Consider the following 15,604-nt stretch of genomic DNA (forward strand, 5'->3'; position numbering starts at 1 on the left):
TATCGCAAAATAATTTTAAAACGAGCTTTCATCTTTAGAATTTCCGATACAGTCTCGCCTGTTGGAGATAAAAATGTCCTTTTTTCCTGTACAACATTGCCATTGCTCACTTTGAAATCTTTGAGTTTGCTATTCAAAAATTCGTTTTACAAAATAGGATAGTTTTACAAATAGTTTTACAAAATAGGATAGTTTTACAAATAGTTTTACAAAATAGGAAACCGATAATAAAACAAATTCCAAATTTCAAATTTGGGCTTCCAGAGCCCATATTTGAATGGAGGACTACGTTATTCAAAATTTGATGACTCTAGGTACCATTGTTTTATCACAATGCGAGAAACATACATACGTTTATTCAGATTCTTTATTTTTAATTTCTTTAAATATAATATAGGGCTATAATATTTGGTGGCATCAATTTGAAAAGTGAAACAACGCTTGTAGTGAATCAACGCAAAATGCCAAAACGAAATTAATCGTCCTTCTGGGCAAATTGCCCTTATGGACTAATAATTATATGAATCCGTCAAAATGCATTTATTAGGAGTAAATATAGGTTGGAGAGAAAAGCAGTATGAGATAAAATATTTTGTTTAATTTTTAATGATGAACGTAAGCCTGAAAAATATATTCTTTTTTGTAAAAATTATACATGATGCACAACATCCTATGAATTTCTAAAACTAAGTGCTGAGAGAGCGCATACATTGAAAAAAATACGATTAGTTTTCAGTAGGGGTCCTGAAAATATGTAATATTTTTCTACTGTGTGCACAATTTAGATACATATTGAGTATTTTTGGGGAAATGGAGAGGACATAGCTAATTTCTCTAATCCATCATTGAAGATTCTTTAATCCATCAGTGAAGATTCTAATCCATAACTGAAGATTCTAGACTTTTTTGCTTAGGGTTATATCATAGGCTGTAACGTTATATCATACGCCTTGAAGCTCTTAACCTTTGAAACATGCGTATGTAAGTCAACAGGCAATTTAAAAGCAGCTGGCCAAACTAGTCTTGAGCAACATACAGAAATCTATTATTATAAAGCTTAAAGAATTCCTTGATTTATTTTTAAAAATGCAAAAAGAAATAGGAATTAGTCTAAATTCTTAATTATCAAATTATAAAACAGGCCAATTTTTATATTTTCCTTAGAAAAACTCCCTACAAGTTCCAGTTCTCATTTATTCTTCCCTCACGAATTCCAGTTTCCGACTGAAACTAAAAACATAATCTAGAGTTATTGTATCAATATGCCATTTCCTGCAGTTCTGTTCCTGTTTGAGAGAAAGAAACGGTTCTTGAAGTGTTTTAAATTAAAAAAAAAAATTTGGTTCTTTTTTATATTTTTATTTTAACTTGGTTACTATTATTATAAAAAGGATTGACTTGTGCTCGATAAAAATGAGACGAGCAAAAAATATAGGGCTCTAAAATATTAATTTTTGCAATAATATAATACCTCGCTCTAGCATGCTTCTCTAACTATAGCATGATTATCTGACCACCGAGATGCAGATCTATTCCGTCTCTATATCTTCGATAATTAAATACCTTTTATTAGCGTTATTCTTGCTATGGTATTTAAACAGTCTGCTAAAGCTTTGCTGGGACAAGAGAAGATTAGCCTTTAATTTAAATTGGAGGGAAGTAAATTTACGAAATTCAGCGCGCATACATTTAATAAACCCGCTCAACATGATGTATCGTTTTGTAGCTATTTCACAGATCTAAATTTATCAATCCTCAATATGTATTCTGTGTTAATTAATGGGATTAGAATATTATGGCTGTTAAATGGGAATTCAGAGCAACCAAATCATTCCAATGGGAACTTAGCAATTTCGATACAATCGCACTTCTAAGCTGTTTATTTGCATGACTTCAGTTCAAAACGAAAACTAGGTACTTTTAAATGTTCGCAATATCCTCAATTTAAAAGTAGGGAAATGACACAAAAATGTTGAGGTATTCAATACGAATTTTAGAGTTTTCCAATCAGTAGAACGTAATTCCTAATGAAAAAGTAAAACAATGTCTTTTTGTTCCAAATGCAAAACTTCTTGGAACACAGTTTTTAAAAAACCTTAAGAAACCTAGTGATTACGGTACGTAATATGGTGTTAGGAATGTATTTTATTAATTATAATAATGCTGGAAATTGGAAATATTTATAAAAGTGTTCGTTTGGATACATTATAAACTGTCTTTAAAATCATATCAATCAGATATATTATTAAAATAAAATTAAAGTACAGATCACCAGTGTTGAACGAGTTGCCGATTATCCGTGTGAGAAGTTCCGCAAATTATTATGAACTGTGATTATTACTTTTAAATCACTCAGGAAGCAACAACAGCTAGCAGGAGCTTAAGCCGATGAATTAAATGCAAAAGCAGGAAAGCTGAAACTAAAGTGATGGTCAGCCTGTGATGCCAAATGCTCTTTCAGCAAATCCAAGAACTCTGCGCTCATTTTTACTTTAACTAATTAGCATTCTGGTAGAAGAAGTAAAGCCAAACAGCCGAAATAATATTTAGCATAAAACCTTACGAGCTGTGGAAACTGGCTTTGTCTCTAAGTTTAATTCTTTTTTTTTTTTTTTTTTTCATTAGGATAGCTAAGACTTTTATAGCTGAGACAGACCGTACACTGGATGAAGCTTCGGGATACTAACTAAACATTAAACCATGCAGTGAAGTCAACTCTTATAATTTTTTGTATCAGTTTTTAGTGAATTTAACGTAACGCCATCCTTCACATACCATGCAAGTAAAGATGTATCTAAGCATATACTCCTCTCCTCTCATTTATCACGTGTAATTTCGAGTTGCAATGCTTACTTCCGTAACTTGATGTGTATTACATCTAAAATGTGTCAGGCTATTGTAATGCAAACCATAGGGGGGATATATAGCTATGAATATAAGCGTTCATAAATAATGAAGAATACAATGATACATTTATAATCCAATGCATACTAAGCTGGTGATTGTTAGATTTTCTAATGAAATATACTAAACGTGTTTTAAAGAATATATTTTTAAAATTTATAACTACAGTCAGTGACTATTAAAAAAGACGTTTATTCCAAATAAGGCTCTCAACTAACAAAATTACTCATAGTTAGGTTAAAAAGTATCAAATGACAGTAACAAATGTAAAGATTACCTGCCTAAGTTCTGTCCCAGTTTTTATTGATGGTGACGCAATTCAAAAGTCTCAGTTCCTCTTTCCCTATAACAGTCTCTCGAGAGGAATTTTGGGTCGACCGCTTATAAGTACTCTCATTCCGGGAGAAAAGCTAAAATGCCTAGCATTCATTCTGTAATAATCACTGTGCCATCGGATGATGTATGTTTAGGTCATAGAAGTATGTTAACGGATTACAAAGGCAATTTAAAATACTGTATTTAAGAGCAAAATTTTAAACATATTGTTTCCCGTGTTTCTTAATCCTCTGACCGGCCAGGGTTTTCGCTAAGAAAACGTAAATTTCTCAAAACTACTTTGAGAAAAAATTATTTTCTTGATTTTAATGTAAAAATTCTCCTAGTATTTTATACCTGGATTTGTATACTTTTAATATACTGCCTTAGTTTCTTTGACGTATGTTAATATTCACGTATGTATATATTCTTAGAGATATCACAAAAAATATTCTAAGTCGTATAAATACGGCCTTGCCGGTTAGAGGAGAAAGTTAAAAGCGGTTAGAGGCTAAGGTAACTGTTATTCATTTCTTTCACGGAAACAAAGTGAAAAGAATAAAAATGAATAAGTAGCGTTAAAAGTATTTAAAGTTTTTTTTTCAGGGATCAGGTTGAAAATATTATTTTTTTATTACATTCTGAGTGCAATTAATCAGTTTCACGAGCAGACTTACAACGACTTTTAATCTGATTAAATTATAAAGACTAGTCTAGCTTCTTCTATGGATGACGATTTTAGAATTTTAAAATCCTGGCTACAGTTTAAAATTCTAAAAACGTCGTACACAACGAGAGATTAAACGAATAACTCATTCTTAAGTTCAGAGGCCTAATGAAAAAAATTCCGAGTCGCGCAGGTGATAAAAAAGTAGTTGAGTTCTATTTGTCTTTTTGTAAAACAGCAAAAGAAAAGCTCTATGCTAATTCAGTCCTGCATCTGAAGACGTCTGCCTGTGACGTAGTTCGCTGTCTATACAAGCCACGAACACATATGAAAACAGTGCGTCCATGCTAAGAACGTCAGACATATCCAAAAAAAGCAACAAAAAACTATTCCGTTGACTCAGGCACCACCTGGTTTTAGATTTACCTGAATTCAGTTAGATGTCACGAGTTTGATTCGTGATTTACCTGAGGCATTCGAGAGCCGATATCGCAGCTGCGCCGAAATGAAACAAAGACGGTGAGTGAGATATGGGTCTCAGACGTCTCCATAAAATCATAAGGTCAGCGTTCACTTTAAGGTGAGGGCATATTCGGTGGCTTTTAAGAGGAAATAACACCTATCTTTAATTCGCTGATTTCACTACTAATTATCTGCTGGTAAGGCTTTTAAAAATGGATTTCACAGAACCTAAGGTTGCCACTGGCGAATTAACAATTAGTTCCCTTCCGTTCAGTTTAATAAACTCGGTCAATATCCGGGTTAGGCTTGTAAATTCCACTCCCTTTCTGTTAAAACGCAATTTTAACATTCCTGTCTTTTAGATAACTTATAACTATTCAAAGAATTCATTCAACGATAGTGTCTAGCGCACTATTAATTAACATCTAATACTTCGCCACAAAATTCTACCAACCAATAAATAATTCAAATATTAGTTCGGAATTGTTGTATATTTTCTGGCAGTCGCGATTTAATTCTCGCTTTACGGGTAAAATTTTTGTATCCGTTAACTGTGTTGTCTTCAGAAGGGATATGTTATTTCTTCGTTTTCCAAGAGAGTCGCATTACGCGTTTAGAAATTTGAGGTCTGTATTCCCTAAAGTCTAAGGGATTATTAATGATCCGGTGTAACCTTGACTTTCTCTCTTGAGTTCGCTAAGCCCTACAGCCGGCGAGCGAATAAAATCATTACTGTCTGGTAATATTATTTCAAATTCGTTTCTTAGAGCAGATTAAATTAGCTGCCAATTTTCGTTAGTTCATCTTCGTGTAATGATCTTGAATCAAGACTTGAAAATTGTTGACAAGTCTTCCAATATAAATATGTTTTCGCTCGGAAGATGAATAGGCTTTTTAAGAATTTTTTCCTGAATTCTTCATTGAAGATAATTCGTGTTTTCATGGTGTGATTAAGTAATCTGTATAAATTTTATTAAATACTGTATTTATCCTAATGGTATTTAGATAGATGTTAACCTGGACTTTGATTCAATTTAACTTTATTTTGTTGAAAAGAAAAAGTTCCCGTAAACTATACTATATGTGAGTTTTTTTTAAAATATTTATCAGTTTCAAGTCATCAATTACAAAATTTTATCCATGTTAACGAACACTGCCATTTGATTCATTCTCATCTTAACACTAGGAGCTTTGAGTGATGCAGTCTCTTCTAAGTTACTAAATCATTCTTACCTCAGCAATATATATCTATTTATTTGGGGCATTTAAAGATTCAATTCATGAATTTAAGACTTGAAGAATGACTGGCGTATTTATTAAAAAATAATTTAGTTCCCAATCCTGAAAAATATGATACTTTTAATTCCTTCTTTTATTAATTTGAGATGCAAGATAAAGGAACAGAATTCTATCAACGAACTTGTGTTCTTATAAGCTTCAGATCATAAGTCCCAAATACATTTTAACATTCTTTTCTTTTAATAAAAATTTCTCGCTCAGTCAAACACAGTTTACATATTACGTCCACGTTTCAGAATTTTTTCCTCATAACTCACAAAGATATGATTTTCTCCCCTTCTCCTTTAACTTTAGAATATTTTCGTGGAACTTCCCAAATTTTGGGGTATTTGCTTTGTTTCGCATTATGCTACCAGGCCATATTATAAACGCAACCTGGCGAGTGTTATCACTAAACGGGATGCCAAATGTTTAATTTATCTTTAATGGTGTTTTTGACAAACAGCCAATTTCCAGAGTTTCGCCAATCGACATGACGTAAGATCTTTAATCTATCTTTTAGTTAAAGCGAGCACTTACGGGTAAGCCTTGGTTTAGTGAGATCCCTTGATTTTGTATTCTATATTTAATCAAATTCGGACGTAATTAATGAGATTATCCGCAAGTTAGTGGAGTTTTGTGGTAGATACATTTTGAAACTGTATAACCTTCAGGTCGACTTGTACTTAAATAGATTTTATCTTAACGTTTTACTTTGAGTTATGACATTTTCAGCAAAAGGCAGATAGGAGTAGGTGTGTATTTAATTATGGCAAAGCACACTAGGGCTATCTGCCTAAGGGGAGGGATGCCTTCGTGGAGGACTTTCTAAGGGAAACTGGCTCGTATACACGTTACACACGGGGAAAACCACGAAAACACCCATGCAGCCAGCCCGTTCGCGGGATTCGAACCTCGGACCGAACTATCACAGATAGGAGTAGGAATCATCTAACAGTCTCTAACTTTTAATGTTGGTAAATTAAAGTAATAGAATAACCGCATAAATTTTACATAAATAATGTATCAATAAATATTTTATAAAAATTTCTGTTAATTTCATCAAAAGGCAGATAGGAGTAGGCGTCATCTAACAATCTCTAAATTTTAGTGTTGATAAATTAAAGTAATAGAATAACCGTATAAATTTTACATAAATAATGTATCAATAACTATTTTATACAAATTTCTGCTAATTATATGTACATTTTCTTCTTTCAGGTTACTTCGAAAACAAAAGGGACGGAACCGTTTTCTTGGATTACTATTTTCAGAATTTTTCATCTGAGAAAAAACATTCTATAATGTATTAATAAATGTGTGTTTTTTAAACTGTCTTCTCTCGATTTAATTTTTAAAAAATATAATAATCCTTATTGCTTTGCTTCAATTAAATCTTTAGTTTTATAATCTACGTATTTAACAGCGGTGAGAAAGAATTAAATATGGCGACAAATTTAATACAAATGGTAAGTACACTTATTAAAAAATATTGTGTTTTCTATTCTTTTAATTCGGTACTTGAATGCTGTGATTAACAAAAAAATTAGGAATGATTTCAAGGCAAGCAACTTTTACGTTTAAATGTTTAGTAACGTTTAAACACCGGCAAATAGTTTTACAAATAAAGTTTCATCAAAGTAAATTGGAACTATCTTAACCTCGGAAGTACACACTTCTCAAGCTATGTAAGGCACTCTAAACTATTATTCATAGGATTCTAAAGATTTAGATGATTCCCCTTTTTACTTGCATATAAAGAGAGAGGGAATTTATAAGTAGTTATCTAAGTTGTTAAGAAGTACTAGAAGAGGAAACAACCGGTTAGAAATATTTAATCTGTGAAAACTGAGGCTTTGTTCGAGATGATTTAAAAAAAGTTTCACTTTTCTATAAAAATCATCCTCACTTAAATCAAGAGTGCTCTTTTAAGGATAAAGGATTAAAGCTTCTCAGAAGTTGATCTCTGCCCCCTCCAGGTTTATCCCTTCATTGTTTGCCAGTAATTTCTTTTTAATGCTAACAGAATTAAATATGATATGCTAACTCATATTATCACTGTAATATAATATATATAAATAAGTGATAACACATAATGACATAAAATCTGCAGTATTTAACTCAAAGCACATTTTAAAGTTGTATGTAATATACTTTTCTTAGTAAAAAGCAAGTACTTAGATAACGCAATTCTTTATTTAAAATCGTAAGCGAAACAAGTAGCTCAAATTTAGATGTAATACGGTGGTGGTGGTGTATTAAATTATGGCAAAGCACACTAGGGCTATCTGCCTAAGGGTAGGGATGCCTTTCGTGGAGGACTTTCTAAGGGAAACTGGCTCGTATACACGTTACACATGGGGAAAACCACGAAAACGCCCATGCAGCCAGCCCGTTCGCGGGATTCGAACCTCGGACCGAACTACCAGTGTTCAGCGACTTTACCGCTCGGCCGCTGTTGGGCTAGACGTAATACGGTAAAAAAAGTTATAACTCTGTTTATTTTGTCCTTCTATTCTACAGTCATTTGTTAGCTAAGTAGACGGAGAGTACAATTTAGGAACTTCTAATCAAGATTCAAAGTTAGAAATGCTGAATGAAGAATAATACACATAATTTTGACTATCATTATATATGCCATATGCTACATTTAAATGTTTAAGGTATTGTGTTTTTAAAATGCTTATAGTTTTATGCCATATATGTGAATTTTTATTGTTATATCAATTTCAAGTCAAATATATGAGGTATAATGCCATAAAATCAGTATTTCGAGTGAAATGAAGATGATTGCTTCCTTAAGAAGTGTGTGTGTGTGGGGGGGGAATCGAACATCAGCGTCAATTCGGTTTCCGAACTTTTCTCACTTTGCAGAATATTAAAACTAAAAAACACTTCCTGTTTATTTAAATTTTATTGAAAATTATCCCCTTCTATTATGAATTCTTCCACAAAGTGTTATATATGCAATGCCAATCTCTAGAATGCCATGTCATCAACGATTTTTTTAAAAAAAAGTTTACAGGTTTTTATAACAGGAAGAATAAAAACAATAAAAGCATGGTCTCATGAGTACGAGTTACTTTACCTACTTATGATGTGGAAGTTGATGAACTATGGGAATATTTATGAAATATAATCTACTCTGTTTAATTAAAGGTCGAACTTGAATTCAAGATGAAAAGTTGAAGGACAAATAACATTATACGATGTTTATTTTATTTTAGAGACTTTGAAAACATGGCGGATAAGGTATCTGGTTTCCTTCTTCAACATTTTTTGCATTTGAATATTTCAGCTCAAACACTAACTGAAAAATTCACTTTACGGAAGCAATTTCCAACAAACTTTGATAAATGATGAACTAATCCAAAATTACCGTTGACAAACTTTAAATGACCTGTATTTTTATGCAGATTGTCATAGAAAAGGATACATTATTTTTTGTTCCATAGAACCTATATTTGAGAAACAAGCCCGGCGCTAGGGCTTTTCTCCCCCGCTAGAGAATTTAAAAATGGTGCCTTTGAGAAACTTTTAATTTTACCTTTTTTTTTTTTATGCATTGAACGAACTCTTTTGGGGGGGAGGAGTGATAAAGCAATAAAATTATATGTTAAAAATTAAATTATACTTATTTTTTTGGTGGGATTTAAACATCGAATTCGACATACCTGTAGTTTTCATTTGTTAGCCGTGCAAGACGTTTCATGCTTTTTTTTTGGGGGGGAGGGAGATGCTGTCGTACATATGATTTGATTTCTAACATTAAATTTGGTTTTGAAAAGGATTATGCTCTGGGGGCAGCATCAAAGAGTAAAATCCAAAATCTTTTAAACTAAATTGTTAAATTTAAAACTGTTAAATTACGAGATAAGGACTCTGCGCTTTTTTAACTTATCATTGGTGAAGGAAATTTCTTTAGCTTCATATTTAGTGGTAGACTTCAATACTAAGCACGTCTGTTTAATTACCATTTTTTAATATATTTTCATTTTTATTTTCTCTTCAATAACACATAGACACATTCACATAACAATAATCACACTTTTTCCCCAAATGTTTAATTATTGCTTCATATAAATGATAAATTCTGGCTTCGTGAGCTTGCGAAAACTCTAATAGTTTTCACTAATTCCATTTACTCTATAAAACGGCTTCAAAATTCGAGACAGGAATTTCTGCTTCCGAATAAATTTTTAAGACCATAAAGATCGTATTTATTAAATAGTACTTTTATTATTTTTTCTAGATGGTAATTCTATGCTGTTTATAATCAAGATGACAAGTAAATGATGAAACAGCTTTTACATATGACTGTTAAAAAATGAAAATATGAGGAATTTTGTCCTTGTAATATTTGCTGTACTAGAACATCAATCCATCAAGAAGAAATGACATACATTCGGCACTATAAAACATATCCTATTTATATAAATATTATAAATTGTATTTATGTAAAGAATAATAATTTAATATTATCATATAAAAAGAACTATTACTAAACACTTTAAATTTTTATTTTCTGTATTTGTTTTACAAACGTGCTGCGATTAAGGTGAAAATTGAAATCAGACACTCCGGTCTTCAAGATCTTAACAATGTAAACAGTTTTCTCGTGTTCAGTTTTGCTCTGCTCAAGTGCATACCCGGAGATATTTGATAACTAGCATTTGGTAGCCTTCAGAATAAGCAAAAATAAACTACCTTCCAAAAGTTAAGGAACAATATGTTTTTCAAAGCTCGCCATTACAAAATTGTCAGTAACGTTTAAATTCAAAGTTCATATACATGACAGTAACGAAGTTTGAGAAAATGTATGCAAAAACAATAGGCGTTGGAGAAAAAATGCAAAAATTTTTTGTTCATTTTTTGTTTTTTGTTCACAATTGGTAATCTTTAGTTGTTATTACAATTTCGTGGACAATATCCAGGAGAGTCTATCAATGTCCAGAAGAAGTAGTTCGCCCGATTCGTTGAGGTAGTGGGCGATCGAAAGGATGGAAATAAGGATGTCACAAGCTGATGCTGCTAAACGTCTCAATGTATCTCGTAGTGTGGTCCACCTACTATGGAATCAGTTTGAATCCGAGGATGGTGTCTAAAAGACATGTTACAGGCAGACCTAGAGTTACAACACCTGCGGGAGACCGTTATTTTGCTCTTTCGACCCGAAGGAGGAGCAACATTACTGTGCTTCAGCTCATAGCAGATCATTTAGTGGCAACAGGAAAACGAATCTCAGCTGCTACAGTGCGCAGACACCTGTCACAATACAGGTCTGTATGCAAGACGACCAGTTGTTTGTGCCCCTTTGATCCCAAAACACAGAGGTGTCCGTTTATGTTGGGCAAGAGAACACGTCTCCTGAACCAGGCAACAATGGGTTTCTATTCTCTTCATAGGGAGTCCAGATTTACATTGAAGAGTGATTTAGGTCGTCAGCTGATCTGAAGGGAACAACGCACCAGATACAACCAATCCCACCTTGTGGAAAGGCGCAGTTACAGAGGTGGTGGAATATTAGTTTGGGCTGTGATCTCTCTCGGTGGTCACATTGACCTGCATGTGTTCCATGGAGGAACTTTGATATCGAGATATCGAGACGAGATCCTTGATCAATATGTCCGCCCATATGCCTCTGCTATTGGTCCTGGATTTCCTCTGATGGACGAGAATGCGCGACCACACCGAGCTCGAGTTACTGAAGAATATCTTTAGGGTCACGGTATGGAGTGGATGGAATGACCAGATCAATCCTTAGACCTGAATCCGATAGAGCATCTTTGGGACTACCTTGGGAGACAGGTTGCTGCTTTAAGTCCTTCTCGAAGGTCGTTAGATAAAGCTTGAAGAAGGCTTACTCCGTGTCTGGTCGTAGCTTCTCATTTCACTGATCGACAACTTAATTGACAGCATGGAAGGTGGCTGCCGCCAATGTATTGGAGCTAGGGTTGGACACATTTCTTATTAAAATACATTTTTGTAATGTTACCACCCCATTTTTCTTTAAAAAAAAACTGTGATATACTGTTTCTCGAAGACTGGATTTCTCTGCGAAGAGTGAAATTTTTTGAAGTAATTCATGTTTGTGTTGAACTTTAGAAACACTCCATGTCGCATGCATTAAAAAACTGTTTAGTGAACGTGTTCTGTAAATTTCTTGTTTCATTCTCAAATTAGACACCAAAAACATGCTATTCCTTAACTTTTGGAGGGCACGGTATTATACCACATTATATTACTTAAAATTAGCGAAATTTTATTTTGGTTGTTTACTAAAATAAAGAAACATGCACAATAGTTTTCAGTAAGCTTCTTTTCACAAAACTTTTATAGCTAGCATTGGAATTATTGTCGTAAGAATTTTATCAAATATCAAATTTACCAAACAATTGCTTAAATTTTAAGAAATTTTCCATTATTCTTTCCCTACAGCACATTAATTGGCTTCCGAAGAACTACCAACAATAAATAGTTTTATCACTTTCTTTCATATATGCGCTGCGTTTGGAAACAGAATATTTTCCTTTTTAAGGTCATTCCTCCTCTTCAAGACTTTTTATACATATCTAACTTGTTTTATACTTAAAGATTTTGCCAAGTTTTGATAACCTAAAATCTAAGCAAGTTCACAAAAATCAGTGAGCAACAACTTAGTATGCCTTCGTGGTATAGTACACGAGTGCATGCATACACGAGTTTAAGCACTGGAATCTGCATACTACAAGATTTACTAAAAAAAAAAAAAAAAAAATATTTTCTAGTGGTGCAATATTTATCATACTAAAGACCTCTCCTTACTCCCGGCAGCATAATTTTTGGAGCCACAAGATTTTCTTCTGTAATTTGACTGCATCGCTTTTACACCTAGCGGGAGGATTTGAAACTGCAGAGTTTTTTGCTCCAAACAAAATATTTCTGCCTGTGGAGAGTAAAATACTCTTCAAGCAAGATGCCTAAAAAGAGGTGAATAATTTTTAATAAATAATTCCCTTTTGCAAAGCCATTTAAAATAGAAACTTCAGGTATCGATATTTTGTATAAATGAATACAAACTCATGTGAGAAGAGAGAGGAAGAAAATCAAGAGAACTGTCATAGCTCTTTAAAATATCTCTTAGAAGAGTAACATGTGCAGAAATGCATAAAGTACGAAACTATTCCTGTTATCTTCGAAAGTTAGAGAGACAAATTAAGAAAAGAGAAGAAAAAAGTAAAAAAAAAAAAAAAAAAAAAAAAAATTGTTAATGTGAAAGAATCAGCATCAAAGAAACACATCTTATTTAGAATATGTTAAAAAGAGTCAAATCCATGGACTAAAAGGCTTCAGTTTATATGTAGTATTTGCAGACAAATATTGAACAAAAGTGAAACAAAATAATATTTCAAGAGGGTGCTTAGCAAGGACCATATTGTTCAACAACAGCAAAATATGTTTTTCAGAATCCGTGAACAACTTCATCTGGTACCTGAAAGTATATTGGTGTATTAAAATAAGGGAAAAAAGTAATTAATAATCGAAAGTTAAAAACTGCCTTTGAAACATGCGTAAATATCTTCATGCGCAAAAAGCGAGAAAGAGAGCTGCAAAAATAAATAAGCAACGGATGGCTTTATAAGGTATTTCTTCCGTCTTCCTAGCGTGCCTTCGTAGTGTAGTGGCTCTGCACGCTGGGTCGGTATTCCAGAGGTCCGTGGTTCGATTCCCGGGGAAGGCAGTTGCTAATTTTTCATCTTGCTTGCTTCCAGAAAAGGTTTTAATGTCTCTACAACTTCATTACAAACTCTCTCAAACATGACTGAAATACAAATGAAGCATCTCGTTAATCCTTATTTTCAGAAGAATCAAATCGTATTAGCTTAAGGAATTTGATAGTCAATGAAGTAGATCGAATATATTTAAAGAATATACTTGATTTTATTTACAGCAACCTTCCGCAGCATAAGTTCTCTGAATTTTAGACCCTAACTCCGAGAATCTTCTATACTAGATTATACTTCTATACTATATTATCCAGAATCTAACCTATACTCTGAAAATTTAATGCTTTAAAGTGATTGGAAATTTAAAGTATTTTAAGTTGCCAAGATATGGTACCAGAAAATTTCCAGTTTATCTCATAGAGGCTATGCATTGATGCTGTAAAACAGCATTTAGTTTCTAAATAAAATTATTTAAACTAAGCCAAAAGTAAAAACATAGCTTCTACTTATATGAAGACATCTAGGTAAGCTGTATCTTAGAACTCTGATAAGGAATTAATTAGAAGTATTTTCTATATTGATTCCTAAAAATTGCAGTTGAAACATCACTGTAAAACTATTATCACATAATAAAAAATATTATAGTTTGATAACAATTCCAAAACACTACCAACTTTTCAATCCAAAATTAATAAATAAAGCAATAGTTTCTATTGACATCTCTTTAAAAGACTGCTCTTGTTTTCGTACTTGACATAATGTTACCTTCTTCTGGTTATTAGCATAATAAAATTTTTTATTTCGCTATTTCTTGAGTTAACGGGGACTCTGAATGAAATAGAAAACAAAAGGCAGTGATTAATGCAAATTATAACTTTTCAAAATTTTTACGATCCCTTAAAATAAGGCACTAAGGAGAAAATCTTTAAAATATATTTTCGCCAGTTGCAGGTGCGTCATGCGTGCTCTGAAAAAGAGGGGTGAATTTTATGTCCCGAATGATGAAGATAGTATCTCACCCGGTTCTTGTTTTACATAGTTACGGCTTTAAACATAAACATGTCGTTCATGACGTACGCTCAGAATGCAAATAATAAATTTAATGAAGAGTAAGAGGGAGGGAAAAAAAGAAGGATTTGAGTGGAGCGTTTTACGAGAATCACTAACATAGAAAACCCTGCTGTCAATTAGCATGCTTCCAAGGCAAATTTTTCTTTCTTTTTTGGGTAACTGCGAAAGTTTACATTATGTTGTAAAATATTCAGAGCGGAAAATCTGATAAGACAGAATGCTTTTAAAAATACTCAATTTTGAGAGAAAAAGAAAATTCCCATTTTATTTTTTGCTTAAAAACCTTAACGCGTCTTTATTTTTAATTTACTGCCTTCATTATTTGCAATAAATAATCCTACGCTTGTGAGGTAATTACTTAAATAGAAGGTGCTATTTTTTTCAGATGATTAAATAAGTAATTTTCGCCTGCACAGGCAACAAATATCAAACAGGATTTTGAATAATTATTTGAATTTAATTGTGGAAATAAATAAAATGAGTTTCTCTTGAAGAATAATTTATATTAAAAAACGCATGTTGATACTGAATTTTAACTGAACATTCCGAAAAACAGGAAATACTTGCAATTCTTCTGAGCGTCTTGTTTTTAAGGATGTATTATGCTCATAATTTCCTCGAAGCATTTAAGAAAAAGTAACTAAGAGAAACTTGAAACATTTGAAAACTGGATTATAACTTTAAAAAGGAAATTTAAAAATGATTAATGTTGTAACGTAAATAATTTATTACAATAAGTATATATGAATATATTTAAAACAACTGCAAATTAAGGCACAAATTTAATGTAAAATACAAAGAAAGTAATTCCTTTAAAAAGTTTTAATATTAAACCCAACTATTCAAAGCATAAAACAGAAATGGTAAAGCAAAGCGTAATCAAGTAAACCAGTTCAGGGCCTTTTAGTGGGGAAACTCCTTAGCTAGTCATATTTGATCATACTTGTAGCTTAAATACTATCTTTTACTAAAGAAAATAGTGTAAAAACGAGAAATATACACTATCTAAATAGTGCAATAAAAGAAATATTCACTATCAAAAGAGAAATTAATTTGCAGTAAAGCAAATCTGAGAATCTAACATTGAAAGAGAATCAGATTATATATGTACGAAACCACCCACGAATTATATATTATATATTGTGCGAATAAAAAAAAAGTGCAGGATGCTAAATGTATTAGTCAAACAGAGCACCATGAA

General features: G+C 32.4%; 1 protein-coding gene and 1 long non-coding RNA gene across 2 annotated transcripts in view; one reads left to right on the plus strand and one right to left on the minus strand.

Annotated features, from left to right (window-relative positions):
• Positions 1-6,963, plus strand: part of LOC118185735 (uncharacterized) — a 34,788-nt gene extending 27,825 nt beyond the window's left edge. The window contains exon 2 of the long non-coding RNA XR_015038373.1: positions 6,848-6,963. This is a non-coding gene — a long non-coding RNA (uncharacterized LOC118185735). The remainder of the gene's footprint in view (positions 1-6,847) is intronic.
• LOC118183128 (uncharacterized) overlaps positions 1-15,604 on the minus strand; it is a 412,812-nt gene that overhangs the window by 350,982 nt on the left and 46,226 nt on the right. The window lies entirely within an intron of this gene.

The sequence above is a fragment of the Stegodyphus dumicola genome, chromosome X1, assembly GCF_044657685.1.
Source record: "Stegodyphus dumicola isolate Sdum_Otavi_A_Nest chromosome X1, ASM4465768v1".
NCBI lineage: Eukaryota > Metazoa > Arthropoda > Arachnida > Araneae > Eresidae > Stegodyphus > Stegodyphus dumicola.